This window comes from Narcine bancroftii, chromosome 14, assembly GCF_036971445.1.
Source record: "Narcine bancroftii isolate sNarBan1 chromosome 14, sNarBan1.hap1, whole genome shotgun sequence".
Classification (NCBI taxonomy): Eukaryota; Metazoa; Chordata; class Chondrichthyes; order Torpediniformes; family Narcinidae; genus Narcine; species Narcine bancroftii.
This window is the reverse complement of record NC_091482.1, coordinates 14,768,627-14,787,856: the sequence shown is the minus strand read 5'-3', so window position 1 is coordinate 14,787,856 and position 19,230 is coordinate 14,768,627. Positions and strand designations below refer to the sequence as shown.

Genomic DNA, 19,230 nt, shown 5'->3' with positions numbered 1-19,230 from the left:
AAGGATCCATTCCTTAATATGAGAAAAAAACTAGACACTTCAGACAGCGCAACAATTTTATTATCATCACTTGGTTTCTTCAAGCTCACCTGTATTAGTACAAGACATGCAGAAGCCAAAACATTTTGAGGGGAGATTGAAAGAGATTTCAAAGTACCGTAATTTGTCAAGAGAAACTTTGGAATTATTTTACATGGCACTTAATTTCCAGTTAGATGGACTTCTTTTATGGTAACCTCTTTCTGCCAATTGAAATCATAGGATAGAAAAAGACAATAGAGTTGCAAACTCAGCCAGTGCCATCACGAGCATCACGCTTCTCTCCATTGAGGACATTGACAAGAGGTGGTGCATTAAGAAAGCAGCCTCGATTCTCAAGGACCCTCACCACCAAGGCCATGTACCCTTTACACTGCTATCATCAGGAAACAGGACAAGGAGTCTGAAGACGCACATCCAGCTGCACAAAGCCAACTTCTTCTCTGCCATCAACAGATTTCCGAATGGACAAAGAATCACAGACACACTTCACTTTCTTTTCTTTTTGTATCATCTATTTATTTATTTATTTATTTAAAAGACTGTAATTTGTAGCAATATTTGCACCTGAAACGCTGCTGCAAAACAACAAATTTTGTGACACCTTCATGACAATAAGTTCTGATTCTGAAGGTGATAATTGACAATGAAAACGCTAAGGAGTGCTGGAATCTGTTAAACATACAACATGATAATAGGAACCTACAGGGGAAAGATGAAAGGGAAATTATACCAGATGAGGAAGAAGATTCTGTGGGTGAAATGTGTGGGTGCTAAAGGGAAAAGAACCAGGAGAGGGGATACAGCAAAGGGAACATATTAAGACTGAAGGTCAACAGGAAAGAGTGAGAGTGGGGAACACAGTAGATAAAGGTAGCAGTCACAAGCTACAGAGAGTTGTAATGCTATGCATAGAATGGGATCCTTAATGTATTGGGTGCAGGAGATTACAGTGTCCCTGTCTGCTTATATTCCCTTATGCTGAATTAATATTTTGGTTGAACTTTAATACAATGTGTAAATTTGTTTCAATGAAAAATGGCAGAGCTGCCATGGACGTGTGGGGAGCGAGGAGTGGAGATTCAATGGTCCAATCACCCAATCAACAGCCATCATCTCCGCACAGGCATTGAAGGAGCCAACGGTATTTGCCTTTAAAATTTTGTGACCATGGGGTCTTTGCCCAAGACGGCGGCGTCTATGATCGGCAGCAGCCATGAGGGGCTGCAGACTCCAGGGGAGCTGAAGACTGGCGCAGGGCACCAGAAAACAGGGAGTTCGTCTCCAGTCTGAGGAAAAGCAGAGGAGATGACCTATGGGTTGGTGACCACGGTAGCGGAACAGTGAGGGGGGCTGCTGGCGACTCCAGGAACCAGTGGAGACTGTGGGCAGCTGGAGACTGCTGAAGGGGTACCAGGTATCAGCATCAGGATGCAATAGGGTGCCGAGGGCACTGGAGGGTTCCTGACTGTGTCAGAGGTTCGGATCTGGAGCTCAGGTTGTAAATGGTTTAGACTGGACTCTGTGTGACTGCAGAAGCGCTGAAGGCGAATCTATTGACACTCAGTGACTCTGAGGGGACAAACCTTTGGTTCAGGCAATTTCTGTCAATGGTGAATCTGTCTGCCTTACAGCAGACAAAAGCAATTTCATGTAAAATGACAATGTATTATTGGAATAACAATAAATTGATTCTTGAACTAATTTTAAAAAAAATTACATTTCAACCAAGGACCACAACATTTTGGGTTTTATGAACCACAGTGGTCAATTGAGATAATTCAAATTTTCACAGTGTAAATATCTTCATTTTAATTTGTATTCTTTCCAGAATAGCGCTGTTCATATCCAGTTCATGCCTTCAAAAACAAAGACCAGGTCTTTTCATTTATTTTTTTTTTTGACATGCCTTCCTTAGCGTTTTACCATCTTTTTTCTAAAAAAAAGATTTTTGTGCAGAATAGATTTAAATAGGCATGATACAATTGGATATTACACGTTGTGTAAAATCTGGGGAATTCGATTCAGGTCTTGCCTTCTCATTTTAACAGTGCTCCACAAGCTGGTGATCCAGTCGGACAGTCTAATTTGTACAGAGTCTGAGGCAAGCTGCAGGTAGCATAATAAGTAAGCAAAATTGTGGACCTCCTGCAATGGATACTCATTACTTAGGATGGCATGCTGTATATCTGCAGCCCTGGGTCTTGTTAAGGTGGCAGCATTTGAGAACAACCAGCACGATCCCAAATTTAGCAACCGGGGAGACATTACTAAAGGGATGATCTATTGTGATTTTTCAGGATTAGTTGGTATTTCTTTTCCTTTTTTAAATGTTTGGGTATTTTTCCTTAAGCAATTGGGACAGAACATAGTGAGGAGGAAATAACTGAGGAATGAACAGGATGATTTGATTGAACTGGTTCTTAAAACAAAATTGTTTACAGTGCTGCAACACATTAGCCACCAGAGAAAACCATTCCAATGAGTCCAGTCACATTTAAGTTCCTAATTTGTTATCCACACCAAGCAGCAGTGTGGCAATGAATCGACGAAGACACATGGTGCCTCCAAAGTGACAACCAAAGAGAGTGGAGCGGCAGAAGACCAAAAGAGAAAGCTGAGCCTCTGAGAAACAATTTGTCCCTTTCCCAATCTAGTCTGGCCCAAGCTGGAACACTATGGCCTGATTAAATAATGGACAAGAAATCACCACGGAGTGCAGCAGATTTAAACTTTAAAGAGAGGAATTGAGTGAATGTAAATCATAGAAGTCTAATGCATGGGAGGTGGTTATGAAACCCTTCATAGATACAGATGTAGGGTGTGTTTCCCCCCACCCCCTACACACACCTCATCTCCTGATGGATCAAATACTATTAAAAATAAATCCTACATATTACAAGTGTAATTGGCAGAGGTGCTGATTTGAGCAAAGGACAAGAGAGATTTGAGCCAGTGGTTATATATTCCATTTCACAAAGACTGTTGCTGTAATGTTAATTTTTCTATTACAATGAGTATAATTATAATAAAGCAAATGATTTCCTTCAAGCACACTCAAATATATCTTTTACTTAATTAATTGAGACCGATGTATTCCCAACAGTAATTTATATTGCACTCTTTATACCGCCCACTGAGGCAACAGCAAAGCAGCTGATTTCTCTCCTTGTGAACCGGAACGTTAACATGAAAACTCTGTTGTGTGACAATTCATACAATCTCTTTGATGTGTTCAACACTCCCTAAACAAAGCATGCTCATTAGCAGCAATATTGTGGTATGTTGTAATATAATGGGAGATATGTATAGGGAAAATCCTTGCTCATCAGGGTAATTTCAAGTTTGCAGTTATATATAAACTCGACACCAAATAGAAACTGAAGTAATTCTGTGGCACTTGGAGTCAACAACATGAAATTTAGACTCGTAGCTAAGCATATATCTTGTGAACAAAATTCTTACTATGCAAATAGAATAAGTAATGAAAGTATTGCAAAACCTGTTTTCAAATGTCAATTAAGTGTTTGATGGCATATCTTGTTTCTTTGCACAGTTCTGACTACATTTGTTATAAAACTCTGTATAGCGAGTACTTTCCATTATAGTTGCTTGGATGCTAAGAGAATGCTGTTGTCTATGACTCGTTCAAACAAATTTGCACCAAAGTTGAGTTTTCCAAAGTTTATTATATGATATTAAACATTGTCAACATTATTATAAATGGTCAATATAAAATGTCAGAAGATTCCCTTACCATCCATTCTGCAGAACGAAACTAAGTTCTTAACTCCCGAGCAAGCAGAGAAAACTAGTTAGGACCCTGAAGCAAAGATATTGGCTGGAGACAGCTTAAAAATGTTAAATAAAAAGAAACTGACAAAAAGTAAAGTGGCAAACATAAGACACATTTCAACTCCTACACTTTGTGAAGAATCTACCTTCATCAAACTGGTCATTGACCGCTTCTCACTCCATTAACAAGGGTTGCTCAACTCCAGGGACCTAGGTTCAAACTTGACCTCTGGTGCTCTCTGTCTGGAGTTTGGATTTTCTCCCTGCGACTGAGTGAGTTTTCCTGAGTGCTTCTCAAATTGTGAGTGGTAGGGGAATCAGGATGGCATTGACGTACATGTTCAAGAGAATTGGTTACATGGGGGAGAAAAGTGGGAATGCGATTGATGTCATCACATGGAGCCTGTATGTCTGATGGGGAAAATGGCATCCTTATTTGCTGCAGAGAAACATGAATGTACCTGACTTGCAAAGTATTCCCAATTCCAATATCCTCGGTTTTAATTCAGGCATTGATGTCCATGGCTATATTCATAAAAGAAGAAGCATTCTTTTCATCTTGGAATTGCCTGCTCATTATTTCAAGAATCCCAAAGCACAACATGATTCAAGAGTATGGTTTCAATCCCTGCCTTTAAATTTTGAACAAAGTTTTCGAACAAAATCAACATACACCAGTCACAAAAACTCAAACACAATTCAAATGGTTACAAATCAGTGATTTTCAATTTGCATAAATCCTTCCAAGTATCAGCAAATATCTCGAACCCAAAAAATGCCCAAATTTTTCAAGTAATTTTCTTCCTTTAATTCCAGGTGAAATTCTTTTCTCTGCTTCATTCAAAAATATAGCCATCAATTGAAGATTATTATACTCAAAATATGCATATACTCAAAATTGTTGATATTCTCACCTGGTTTTAATGTGTGACCAAAGTGAATTTTCTAGCACCTTTAGATGGAATTTCTAGTTCTTCATAGAGGTTTGGTGCACCCTCTGCCACAATAGTTTCCCTCCAACAACTGATCTCCAGCAGCATATTCATAGTGTCTGTACCATCAAATCTCAAAGTTTACAAGAAACTTGACAACAATTTTGTGTAACATTGCAAGCAATAGGCAAATTTGGAAGAAGTGGAGATGAACTACTAATAAGCGACAGGACAGGTTATGGACCTGAAATCTCGGCTCAATTTTTCTCTCTCTTTCTCTCTCCAAACTGTTCAATATTTCCAGCATTTTTCATTTTGTTTAAGAATTCTGGCATCAGCAGAATTTTGCTTTAGTTTCACAGGAGGTTCACAAGTTAATATTCCAATTATACAAGCAATATTTCCAAAAGTGTATGTATTCTTTTAGTAAAGTATGCACTTTTTGGATAAGGATACCTACATTAAGCTTTGCATTGTACAGTTAATTAGACAGATCAGTTCAAAAATAACAAAATGAGCTACAGTAAAACATGTTATTGCTCTTGAAAATGATTTGGAAATATGCAGAAGTACTTAACAACCAGAAGCAAGTCTCAGTCTCCTGCAGTTTGCCATGGCAACCTTGTATATTGGGTCATTTTACTGAATAGCATTGATAGCAGTGGTACTCATATTTATGCACTAGCTAATAGACTAGAAATGTTCACAACCCACCCAACTTGCTGGTGAGTGCATTCATGGAATCATTTTAGCATTGCTTCCTCACAGGCCTGCCACATGTCTCTCTTTACCACCATTCATCTTACTGAAGTGTCTCTCCAGTTAATCCTGCCAACATCTGACTATAGCCATGCAAAATACTTCCGTTATCAGAATAGAAAACACTCCAGCAAAAAAAATCTATTCTGAAAGACTTTGCATCATCTGCCTAATGTTTAACAACTATCTCACAGTCGAGAAGATACTTAAAATCATTACCACTTAAGCATCAAGGATGGCAAGTGAAGAGAAGAAGAAATATTTAACAAACGCAGCAAACCATAAAGGTTAATGATTGCTTTCCTAAGAGAAATAGTGGCTAATGGATTTAGGTTACAAGTATGCCAAGTGTATCAGGTAGACACGAGAGATAAAAAAAGAACAACTTGTACTTCTGACTTCTGAATATCTCAAAGCGTTTACAATCATTGGAGCTTTTAGAAGTGCAGTGACTGCTATATAATGAAAGCAACACACTGGTAATTTCCATATAGCAAACTTATACAACAAGAAAAAAGGTAATGTGCTAACAACCATTGGTGAAGAAGAATTGTACAAATATTGGTCAATGGACTGGGAAGGTAAGATGGGAGATGTCTGACGTGTTATCATTTCTAAATCTGAAAATTGACAGCATTTTTCTTGATCACAAAACCAGCAGACCTTGGGACAACACCACAAACAAAAGGAAAACAGGGGTTGCTTCATTAACAAGAATTATACTATTTTTACTGCTCATCTTCAGTGAGGAAATTCTTCCTTAATTGCTAACATCAATCAAAAAGCATTTGATACACTGATAGGATGCAAGAAGGGAAGAATTTTAGATCCTTCTTCAAATAGGAGCTAGTTGTATTTTATCTATTATAAAACACTGCAAATTTTAGGTTAGGTATCATACATGTCAGTTTTAATGTCAAATTTTACCAACCTATCTTTTTCAAATGTTCCATTTGATGGTACCATATATCCCAACAAGGACATGCTAGATCTTAAATAGCATGGTTTCAGGAAAGTCAGGTTGCCCAAATCCTGGTTGCTCTTTTTCAGACTAGCAAGGTTAGAAATCTCACAGCGGATGAATTTTGTGTTACATGACTGTCAATATCAACATTCATCATCAGTAAAAGTGTGAGGACACGCAAAACTCCCTGCAAGATATATGCTTGAATTTTCTGCACCTGATCTTTTATCTCCTAAATTCATAACTTGAAAGAAAGTTTACTCAAAATTGAGTATTTTCCAAACAAAACTTCAAACTTTAAAGCTCAACGGGATTTCAATACAATCGGTTAAATTTTCAAAGCTGTTTCTTAGCTCGTACTATGCTATTTAAAGAGCTAACACGTCCTTGCCGAGATTTGTGAAACTATCAGTTTACTCATAGGATAGGTAAAAGATCTTATTACATCCATTTATTTTGTCCTTTCAAATTCAAGGGTTTTCAGCCCCATTGTGTGTGTTCTAATATTCTATTAGAAGACCATTCCAGACCATTGAGAGTTCATAAGATAATTAAGATTTAAATTTAACCAATGTCGTACAGGATTTTAAAATTCAATATACTTTAGCAAAATACACGTTTTCCTAACCTTAATGAGGTACACCATAGTCTTAGTTATGTTCACTCACCGTAACTTTAGTTTTGCAATCACATTAAAGTTAATGAAAGAAGTGGCTCATTAGTCAGACTGCTTGAAGGCAGCTCAGATTCTTATTACAGCCAAAATAGCTGAGGACTGAGTCAAGAATCAAATGGTGCAGTTATTCCATTTGTTTAATCAGATTTTCATGCTGGTGTACAGGAGTGGTTTGATCAAGATTGCACCTCCATCACATACAATGGCCACTGCCAATTCTGTGAAGCCATCTTGTGCTTGCACCTCTGTTTGCATATCGACGGGATCAATGTTTCTTTTGTAATCTAAAGTAATCTAAATTTCCGTCCTAAAAAAAAATGAAGGAACTGTTTATAAGAATATTGGAAAATGCAATTTTGTCGCTGCAATGAACAAAAACAACCAATTGCAATAGTCGTTCTCGAGTAACTAACCAGAATAAACACCAAAAGGCATCGCATCAGAAAGGAGTCATTTCTGAACAAAGAATTCAAGGATTTGATTGGCAAACCTTCTCACAATATTACATCTTTCTTAAAGACATATATAGAATGATATATTGTGAAGAATATCAACAGTAGAATATCTTAATCGATTCTTATTTTATTCACAGCTCAGTATATGCTGGAAGCCACAGAGTCAACTGAATACTGGGATGAAGTACACCACTGATTTTATGTAACATCAATTTACAGTAATACTCACTTGATTGAATTCTGGACAGTGTTCCCTGAGCTCTTGTAGGTGATAATACTGGTCCAGGCAATTCTGTTGCCTGTAATCAGAGTGCCAATTGGGGCAGTCCTGAGGGAGAATAACACAGCTAATCAGGAGACAAAATTTTGTTCTCCCAGTCTGTGAACTGTACCTTACCTTGAGGAAGGGCGAACGTCAATAAAATATCTTTACCTCCTATGGTCACTGCAAGACTGGCTGAGTTCCTCCAGCATTTCTGTGCTTTGACTTCAATCACAGCATCTGCAGTCTTTCTTTTATCACTCAAAAAGAGAAAGACAGCAGGTGTAGGGGAACACCAATGGATGTAAGCTCCCTTCAGAGTCATACATCGTACTGACCAGGAAAAGTATCATCATTCCTTTATTATTGTTCATCTTCATTCAAGAACTCCCTGCTCAAAAGCATCATCGGAGAAGTTCAACAGAAGGACTTCAGAAGTTAAATTTGGGGAAAAGATGCTGACTTGGTCAATGATTCTGTAAATGAATCGGGGTGGGGGGGAGTGAAGGGAAGAAAAACTATCTTAACATTATCTCAACAAAACAAAGTCCTAATTCAAATTGCCACTCCCTGCTTTCTCACAGTTACATTAGTTTGAAATCACCCCCAATGCCCCAACCTATATTCTTCTCTCATTCAATGGCACTAAGAGAATGATAATTTGGAACGACTGTCTGCTCTATTGAAAGGTCTTTTTTTTCTTTCACTGACTGAAACTCTGAATATTTATTTACAATCCTTTTATTTTTCTTACCTCCCTCTATCTTTGCATATTGGGCTTACTTAATTTATACTGTTGTAGTCGGTCTATCTTGTGTACCTGTTTGTCTGCAGCAACTTACACTTTCAGTGCATTTGTCATTGGACTTGTGCAATGACAATTAAAACCTCAGCAAATTGTCTCATGTGGAAGCGAGCTGACTGGTGATTAATTTTTTTCTACATTTTCTACATTGAAGTGATGACCTCTCTTCTTCATCTTGGGCTCCATCAGTTGTGATCGACCATGGGTGTTGCACCTCTGGTAGTCACTGGTTTGTTTAGCAGCATCGACTGTGGCTATGGAGGCCAATCCTGGAATAGCAGGCTCTGCCACAGATGCTGCAAATATAGAGCATCGTTGAATTGTTGTCCGCTCTTTGTTTAGCTCTCCACTCCTCAAACTGACTCAAGATCACTCTTTCACCTTGCTCAAGGTGTTAATGAAGAGGACCTCGCCATTTGTTGAGGTCATCTACTGTATCCTCCCAGCACTTTGTATTGATTTTTAGGGCTTTCATATTGTGCTTGCAGAAGTCCTTGAAGTGAAGCTGGAGTCTACCAACTTTCTTCTTGCCTATTGCTAGCTCCTCGTAGACGATGTCCTTTGGCGGTTGACCATCCTTCATGAGACAGACATGGCCCAACCAGCACAGTCTGCATTGTCTTAAAAGTATGAACGTCGTGGGAAGTCCAGAATGGGGGAGGACCTCAGAATGGTGACCACAATTCAAATAATAACAAGCGGTCAAAAGTTTGTCATTGAAATATGGGACTTTCTTCTTCTTTGTAGCTATTTCATCTAATGGAGCATCAAATGGAGCAGTCAAATGGTCAATTTACAAGCACCTTCACCTGCCAAGGAATTCAAACAGTGACAAATAAACACATTAACAGTTCCCATGGTGCAGAGAAGTGGAACAGTGGAGAAAATCCACCCTTTCCCACTCCTATATCTGTTCCCAGTGAACCGAGCTCTTCTTAAAACAATCCAGTACCACAATGCATTTCTCAAAAGCTCACATAATTCTGATATCTACTGCTCCAGAAAAAAAATTATGTAGACTAAATTATTCATTTTCAACAATATAGAGTGGTGTGGGACAAATTACGTTATTTTTCTCTTCTGATGGTCATGATTGGGATTTTACAGGTTTCAACCAACATGCAAGATTGACCATGGCTGCAATTAAAGTGTTAATTTTTCATTTACACACATCTCACTCAAAGGATCACTACATTGACAATCATCAATAAATGCTTCACAAAAAAAGCTCAACACAGACCTGTATCAAGAGAAATGAGTATCTCTCCTAAATGGAAATTCTCTTCTTTAGAATGACCCAATTGACTTTGTAATTAGTGTCAGGTTCAGCCTAGACTCTAACACAGTCTCACCCAATGATCTCCTCCTTTCTACAATCATTGCTGTCACATCTTATTAGCACACTAATTCCTGATGCCAATTGAAAAAGAATACTCTGACACCCAATTGGCCAAATCACACCTATTCATGATCAGGCAGCATCTGCAGGGAGAGAGTCAGAATTCATGTTTCAAGTTGATCACTGGTGGCCATATTTGAAATAAAATTGAACTAGGATTATCTAAATTGCTGAATTCAATGTTGAGTTCCGAGGACTGAGCAACGCCATGTCTGAAGTTGAGGTGCTGTTCTTTGGGTTTCATTGGAAATTTATGAGACTGAATAGAGGGCAGTAAGGGCGAGAAAGGGATGGAAAACTAAACTGGTAGACAAATAAGAGCTCAAGGTTGAATGAAGCCCACAGAAGCACAAACAACAATATCTCTTTCTTCATCTATGCAGATTATAGTCCTTGGGACTCAACTAGATTCAAAAATTTAGTGCATTAACCCTTTGTAGTTTGCATCAGAACTGGCCAGTTCCAGTCCTGTTTTATTCTCTCTCCTCTGTGCTCTTCGTCTCCTGTTAACATCTTCCACTGATCATCTGTGATAAGCACACCTTTACCACTCTCTCAACTAGCAACACCATTTTTGCCAGCCAATGTACCTGCTCACAACCCTATCACAAATATTGCTTTACTTCTCCAAAGACTAGAAGTTACATGACTGGCAGGCTTTTATTACCATAAACAGAAGACGTCTCATGTTGCAGATGAGCTTGTTCTGGGGGAGGGGTTATGGCATCGCTGCCTTTATTAGGGAAATCAAGGGGAGGAGCCACAGGTACAATCAACAAGAGGCGGGCCAGCCATACACATACAAACCACATTCACCCTCTCTTTTTAAAAGAAGTCCGCAGGGTGAAGTGGGTTCCATGTCCAGCACAAATTCAATCTGTCTGGTGGTCTTGTCCACCATTGTGACTGTCTTAGTGGCTTTGGCTCAGCTGTTGCCTCGTAGACGGTCTGGTTGTTGTCAGTGGGTGGGGTCTGGCAACTGAACTGAGACAGTTGGGGTGGGGGCTGGAGTAGGGTGACATGGTATGTCATGGGGTAGTGGATGTGCTGGTTGGTCGGTCAGAGTCTTGGACTCTCCCATGCGTGTCAGGTCCCAGATGGATACAGTGTTCTCACGCCCACCTGGTTATGTCACATAGGCATAGTGGGGGTTGGCGTGGAGGAGGTAGACCTTCTCAACCAGTGGGTTGGACTTGTGGCTTCTCATGTGCTTCTGGAGCAGGACTGGCCCTGGGGATGTCAACCAGGATGGCAGCAGGATCACAGGCTGCCCCACGTCCCAACCTGGCTACAACCGCCGCCAGTGGTGAGCACCCAAAGTGGTACTTCTGCGGCCAGCAGAAACACTCCAGGAAGCACTGCCTGGCAAGGAATATGGTCTGTTCAGGCTATCAGAAGAAGGGAAATGACACAAAGGTACGCTAATCCAAGCAACCTTCTAACCCAACCTTCAAGGCCAACCTCACCCCTTAAGCCCATTGCCAACAAGAACAGGCAATACAACACTGGGGCAGGGCCTTTATCAAATCAGAGGTGAGATGCCTCCTGACCAAGGGGATCATCAAACCCAATACCAGCCCCTGGAGAGTTCAGGTAGTGGCTTGATTTCCCATTTTTTACAGTGCTCTGGATTGTAATCTACACTTCTGGATACTGCAGGTAAAAACTAAAAGGATTAGCAACTGTACTGTGGAATGAGATACATCTTCACAACCATGATTGTAGAATAAAATCATTGCATTTCCATGGAAAGTGAATCCGAATTCTAATTTCAACACTAAAATTGTTACGAGGCTTCATCTTAAGAATATTACGTGAGAATTTTAATCAAAATATCTGTATGCCTGCAAATTTATATTGTCAATGATTTTAATGCATTTCCTTCATTTGTTTGATCAGTGATTATATCACAGTCTCATGCATGGAGTTATTGCTTTACCTGTATTCATTTAAATGAAAAGCAGAAGTGACATGGCTGTGACAAAAGAAAAGATTCAGTTCAGGGTGTTAGAAATTGTGTCGGGTGCAGGAGGTTCCAAATGCCTGCAGTCAATGTAAGCACTCTGTATAGATACTAACATTGCTGTTTCTCAACCTCATACCAGATTGTAGTAAAACAAAACAATGCGAGAGAAATTCAGCAAGTGAAAGATAAAAGTACATAACCAATGTTGCTCACCAACATCCCCCCCTCCATCCCACCATTTTGTTCAGCGCCTGCTGACATTTTTCCATACCTTAATGAAGGGCTCAAGCCCGAAACATTGGCTATATACCTTTATTTTTGTTTGACCCGCTGAGTTTCTCCATTTCATTTTTACTTCAATCACCCTGTCTGGAGACTTTCCTATTTTACTACCACACACTGGATTGCAATTGCATGCACATACAATACATAGCACATGTCCATTGTCTGGCAAGAGCTAACTAGAAAAACTGAAGGGTAAAAATAATTTATGTGCATCATTATCAACTTATTAATACAACATTTAAAAGAACGATACATGTTGGAAATCTTAAATAAAAAGCAGAAAATCAAGCAACAGCTGAAGAAAGCAAAACAGAGTTAACAGGTGTAACCGGTTGAAAAATGACAACCAGGTTCTTTAAAATCCCACCCCTCTCTGACCCAGCCAACTGTGGCCTCTTGCATTGTTATAACAGACCTGTATGATTCCAGCTTGTGGAACAACTTCTCATTTTCCATCCAGACAGCCGTTGGGACTTGACATCAGATTCCTCAACCTCAGATGACTTACTGTCTCTACATCAGAACTGGCCTTTTCTACTGCGTCAGCCATCTGTGATAGTGGCTCAATTTTCTCAAGTTCGTTTCTTATTATTTGATGAAATATACAAACAGACAAACAGCATTTCCCCAGAAAACAGTGCATGCACATACAATACATAGCACATAATCATTTCTCTCCATTAGTACAGTCTGTCATGTCTCACAATGCTGCAATTAGCAATACAAAACCTAATCAACCTCAAACTGCCCCCATTAACCGAACAGACCAAAAAACTCCGTGGCAATCTGATCCTCATTCTATGACAAATAATACCTTTGTCCTGACCTTCTTCATTGCAATTTAAGAATACCTCTTTAAAAATTTCTCTCTATCTCAGTTCTTGGAACGTGCCTTTATCTTGCAAAATAAACATTAATTCCTTCTTCTTCTGCACCTGCCTGACTTGTTATGTTTTTCAAAATTTTCCATTCTTATTGAAGAATGGCATACAACAACAGGGACCCAGGTACAACAAAATGTTCTTATGGTTTAGAAAGGTTAAAGAAGTATTTTTCAAAATTAAGGAAATATAGATGCAGATGGCATGGGGGGTCACAAAATTTCACAGAAGACCACAGTTAGTCAAATCAGATACAACATTTCTTCGTCACTGACAATCAACACAGGTGTACCTCAAGAATGCATGCTTAGCCTAGCGCTCTACTCACTCTATACCTATCACTGTGTGGCTAAGTGTAATGGAAAACTATTTGGAGGAATTTGGTAAGATTAGTGGGTTACATACATTTCAAAACAGATCTTATTTGAAAGACTGAAGAATTCATATTCAGGAACATTGAATAAACTATGGAGAATGTTATGCACATTTCACAAGTAGGTGCTAAATGAAATAATGTCATGAAATGAATAGACCATTGTTTGGATGAGACAAACTGGCTGTTTAAAAGTACTTACAGTGTGCTCACAGAAAGGTCACTCCTGAGTTTTGTTTATCTAAGACAACAGATGGGAGCAGAAAGATAACTCCTGTTGTTTGCTGAAGAAGGTGGGGGGTTTTGCATGGGCTTTCTGGCAGTTGGAGAGAGAGAGAGAAAGAGAGAGAGAGAAGACAAGTTCAACAAGCTCTCCCAGCTAGTGTGTGTGTGTGACACTGAAAGCGGCTGAATAGTGCAAGCCAGGAAGCTTGTTGAAACAGAAAGCTCCAGAGCAGTGGATGGCTGGAAGTGCTATCTGTCTGATGTTTCTCTTGGAATAAGAAAAACAGAAAGGAACTCTGTGATAGCCTGAAAGAAAGAGGTTATCATCTGGAGAACCCTGATGGGGCAAGTTTCCTCAGCGAGACATTGAGGTGACTAATGGTGGTACCTCAGTTGTGGAACAACAAATGTTGTCTGGAACAACAAATAACTCTCTGCAAACCCTACAAGAACCTTCCTGAGTGGTAAACATTTACCTTTCAAGCACCAATGCCTGGTGAACTTTATACATGTTAAATTCTGTGCACAGTATAAGAATTGCCTGCAACCAGAGAACTTAAAGAAGGAACAGTGAGATTGAACTGTGAACCAAAGAACTTTTCTTAAATTTATACACACATCATACATGTGTGCTTAGAATTAGAAGGGGGTTAATTTGGGTTCATTAAGTATAGAGATAAGTTGAAGTTTGATTCTATTTTCATGTTTAAAGTTCATTAAAAATAACTTTGCTTTAAAAACTACTTGTCTTGGTGAATGTCTATTGCTGCTGGGTTTTGGGGTCTTTAGGGCTCGTAACACTAAATGACACCTGCCAATTTGGTGACGACTCCATGGTTATTGGCAGAATCACGGATGACAATGAGGAAGTATACAGGAGTGAGCTAGATCAGCCAGTTGAGCACTGTCACAACAAACACCTTGCATTCAACATTACCAAATTAAGAAACTGATTGTGGACTTCAAGAGTGGGAAACCAGGAGAACATATCCAGTCATCATCAAGGGATCAGCAGTGAAAAGAGTTAATTAGTTCAAATTCCTGGGTGTCAACATCTCTGAACATCCATCCTGGGGCCCCCATGAATGCAATCATGAAGAATGCTTGCCAGCATCTATACTTTATGAGGAATTGGCGAAAATTTGGTATATCACCAAAGATACTTGCAAATTTCTACAGGTGTACTGTGAAGAGCATTTTAACCAGATGGATCACTGTCTGGTATGAAGGTGCCAAGGCACAGGAATGGAAAAAAAACTACAGAGAGCTGTGAACTCAACCATCATCATCAGGTGCATAACTTTTCACTCCATCAAGGACTTCTACAAGAGGCCGTCTCTTAAGAAAGCAAGCCACTATTATCAAGGGCCCTTACCACCCAGGCCACATCCTCTTCACACTGTTACCATCTGTAGGGAGATACAGGAGCCTGAAGATGAACACCCAGCAGTATAAAAACAGCTTCTTTCCATCTGTCACCAGATTTCTAAATGGACCATGAAACCCCAAAACTACCTCACCTTCTCTTCCTTTCGCATTTATTTATTTATTTTAAAAGTAATTTATGGTATTATTTGCACTTGTAGTGCTGCCGCAAAGCAATGAATTTCGTGACATGGTCACGATGATAAATTCTGATTCTAACTGCTTTCCATGAGTGGTGCATTTGTATATAGTTACAAACACAAGTCCATGCAGTCATACGACTGGTAGGGAGGTCTTTCCTGTGTGAGTTGAATAAAGTGAGAACTATTGTACAAAGCTCCTGGGTCCTGTAACCGTTACTGCAGCTGGAACATAACATAATTCTGGCATTGTTCTTTCCAGAGAGCTTCTTGGAAACTACCAGAGTATAGAATGAATTAAGCATGGTGCTGATCAGTGGGACAAAGAGCAGCTTTAAATCCACAATTTGTCAAACATCTCAACGATCAAGAGAATGAGTGGGTATCCATAAAAGTCCGTGAACAACTGTGAAAGCAAATGGGATTGGGGGCACAATTAAACAAAGTCATCCCTCTTGTTCAACGGGAGGCCAGGAATCAATACACTCATCATAATGTGCTGCTTTGCTACCCTGCTGCCATCTCGTTTCATTTCGTCTCACCAACTGCAGAGGTACAAAAGCTAAGTTCCAATTTATCATTTCAACAGTGGTGACAAAGAATGATTTCAACATTTAATGTTATTTGAAAAACAATGCAAACGATTTTTTACAGGAAAGATGGCAGATTGCCGAACAGATGAACAAACTATGTTCAAACTCATGAACAGATGATGGTAGGAAGCTAAGCACAGAGGATTCCGACACTTGGAAACATCACTGTGTCACATTTGTTATTTAATGCCCTCCAGACACTGCCAAGAATTTCTCACCTTTTACTGAATACTTCAGAGAAATTAATTTTTCCTTTGGTGAAAATAAAGCAGGTTTCACTCATCTTGTTATTTTGCATTGCTCTTTTCACAGCATGAAGCACGATGGGAAATCATAGGCTGAGGGTCAGCCTTTCCAAAGCAATGTTTGAAGTGGAGGGTATTATATTTGTGCAGCCAACTAAGAAAGATCGAATTCAATTTTTGTGCTTAGTCTTGAAGTGAAGTATCACTGCAAGACACAATTAGAGGTTTTCATTGTGTAATTTCCCAGACACCTACTGGGAAATTGTTTTGGTTATGGTTTTAACTAGCATCAAGACAGAAATTACCTTCTAGAAATTCTTCCCGTATTCGGGGCCTGGATCTAAGAGGCCAAGATAAGTAATACAACAAAGCAGAAACATGCAAAGCATCAAAATAGAGTCATGCAATTATACAACACAGAAACTGGCCTTCTGCTAACTTGTTCATGCTGACGAAGGTGCTTTCCAGAATTGATCCAATATGATTGCATTTGACTTGAATCTTTCCTATCAATGAACCTGTCCAAAACTCTTCAATGTTGTAAACGTACCTGCTTCTACCACTTCAACTGGAAGCTTGTTTTATATATCCACCACCTTCTGTGAGAAGAGCATGCCGTTTGGACCCCGTTAAATCATGGTCTGTAATCTTAAACCTATGCCCTCTAGTTTGAGACTTTTCTTCCCTGGCAAAAAAGACTGACCATCCACTTTACTTATACCTCTCTTGTTTTTATAAACCTCTACAAGGTCATCTCTCAGCTTCCTTGGTGCCAGAAAAACAGTCCCAGCCCATCCAGTCTCTCCAGTTCCAAAAACATCCTTGAAAAACTTTTCTGAATCCTCTCTAGCTTCAACACATCCTTCCTATGGCATAGCAACCAGAACTGCACACAGCATTCCATGTGTGGTCTCAGTGGCAACTTGATGCCAGAACATGCAACAAAAAGCTGAAAATTTTTTTAAAATTCTGCTGGAAATCTGAAATAAAAACAATAAATGTGGTATCACAGGTAGATGGAGTTGAAAGAGAGCTTTTGGCATATTGGCCTTCATCATTCAAAGTACTGAGGAGTTGGGATGTTATGGTAAAGTTGTATGTGACATTGGTGAGCCCATATTTGGAGTACTGTGTGCAGTTTTGGCCACCTAACTACAGGAAAGATATCAATAAGATTGAAAGAGTGCAGAGAAGATTACTAGGATGTGGCCCTGATTTAGGAACTGAGTTTCAGGGAAAGGTTAAACAGATTAGGACTTTATTCCCTGGAGTGTAGAAGAATAAGGGGAGATTTGATAGAGGTATTTAAAATTATGAAGGGTATAGACAGAGTAAGTGTAGATAGGCTTTTTCCACTGAGGGTAGGTGAGATACAAACCAAAGGACATGGGTTAATGGTGAAAGGGTAAAATTTTAGAGGGAAGATAAGGGCTAACTTCTTCTCATAGAGTGTGGTGGGAGTGTGGAACGAGCTTCTAGCTAAAATGAAAAATGTGGGCTTAATTTTATCATTTAAGAAGAATTTGAACACGTATATGAATGGGAGAGGTATATAGGACTATGGACTGGGTGCAGATCAGTGGGACTCGGCAGAAAAATGGATCAGCACAGATTAGAAGGGCTGAAGGGTCTGTTTCTGTGCTGTAATTTAAAATTTAAATTTTATTTTAAATTTAGACCAAAAAAAGCACTTGTCAATTTAAGGATTGCTGAATTGAGCAGCTAAAATTCTTAATGTGAACAGTACAGACTTTTCTAGTATTTCAGAAAAGTGGGAATTAAAGACATGAAATTCAATTCAATTGAATTTAAATTGTCTCAGTATTAATAATTTCCAAATGTAAGGTTTTCTGCAGAGATCCCCCGACAAACCAGGAGTGAACTCAGTATTCAGCAAGTTAATATTTAGTCGATTCTCAAGGAAAACACCTGATAATCACATAACGGTGGAGGTAGTTGGATATCTGGTGCACTAGCCCAATGCACACAACACAACAGCCTCTTGCATGGAAACAGCAAATAATAGGGTTTCTCTGATCAAAATCTGCAAGAAACGATCAGAACAGGTCTTTTCCCAGAATTTAGATGTAAGCAGCAGATAACAACTAATATCTCATAAGCAACTTATTGTTTACTTCCTAATTTCTGGAATCCCAGCAAGGTGAGCTTCACTCTGACTCCATGTGGAGCTTAATGATAGTCCATTAAGTTGACACCGGCCCTTCTCCAAGCTGATCAAAATTCAATCTACAGACTGTTATAGAAATCAAAAATGTGCTTTATCTTATTTATATGCAAAGTGCCAATTCACAAAAACAGTTCATTGATTGGATTGTGTTTGCCCAAACACTCCGCTGCTTCTGATGTTTACAAGGCATCTCCCAACCAAGTACAGACCAATCAAACTGAACAATCAAAGGGAATATAATAAGAAAACAGACCTACTACTCCATGAAGTCAAATCAGGTCAAGTCAATTTTATTGTCATCTGATTGTACAAGTACAACCTGACGAAATAGCATTCTCCAGTCCTTGGTACAAATCATACAGATACACAACCGAACATAACACACATATCAATAGACAATACATATGCAGGACAAGTATTTCATCAATACAAATAAATAAATGTTGTTTGTTACATCTGAGAGTCTTGGATGGTTAGATGGTTAGTGTGAGCAGTTCCTTTGGTCGTACAGCATTCTCACTGCCAGTTGGAAGAAGCTGTTTCTCAGCCTGGTGGTACTGGCTCTGATTCTCGTATATCTCTTCCTCAACGGGAGCAGCTGAAAGATGCTGTGCGCAGGGTGGAAGGGGTCTTCAATGATTTTGCATGCCCTCTTCAGACAATGATCCTGGTAGATCACATCGATGGTGGGGAGGGAGGCTCCAGTGATCCTCCCTGCCACTCCTATGGTGATACACCTGGCCAGGATGCTCTTGATAGAGCTCCTATAGTAGGTTGACATAATGGTGGCTGGTAGCCTTGCTTCAGTCTTTTCAGGAAGTGC

The 19,230-nt window shown here is 39.4% G+C and overlaps 1 protein-coding gene and 1 long non-coding RNA gene across 7 annotated transcripts in view; both read right to left on the bottom strand.

Annotated features, from left to right (window-relative positions):
• The window catches only part of sez6b (seizure related 6 homolog b), an 813,765-nt gene that overhangs the window by 419,218 nt on the left and 375,317 nt on the right, over window positions 1–19,230 (bottom strand). The window lies entirely within an intron of this gene.
• LOC138749558 (uncharacterized) overlaps window positions 7,297–19,230 on the bottom strand; it is a 28,804-nt gene continuing 16,870 nt past the window's right edge. The window contains exons 3-4 of the long non-coding RNA XR_011348743.1: window positions 7,850–7,948; window positions 7,297–7,472 (exon numbers count right to left, since the gene is read on the bottom strand). This is a non-coding gene — a long non-coding RNA (uncharacterized lncRNA). The remainder of the gene's footprint in view (window positions 7,473–7,849; window positions 7,949–19,230) is intronic.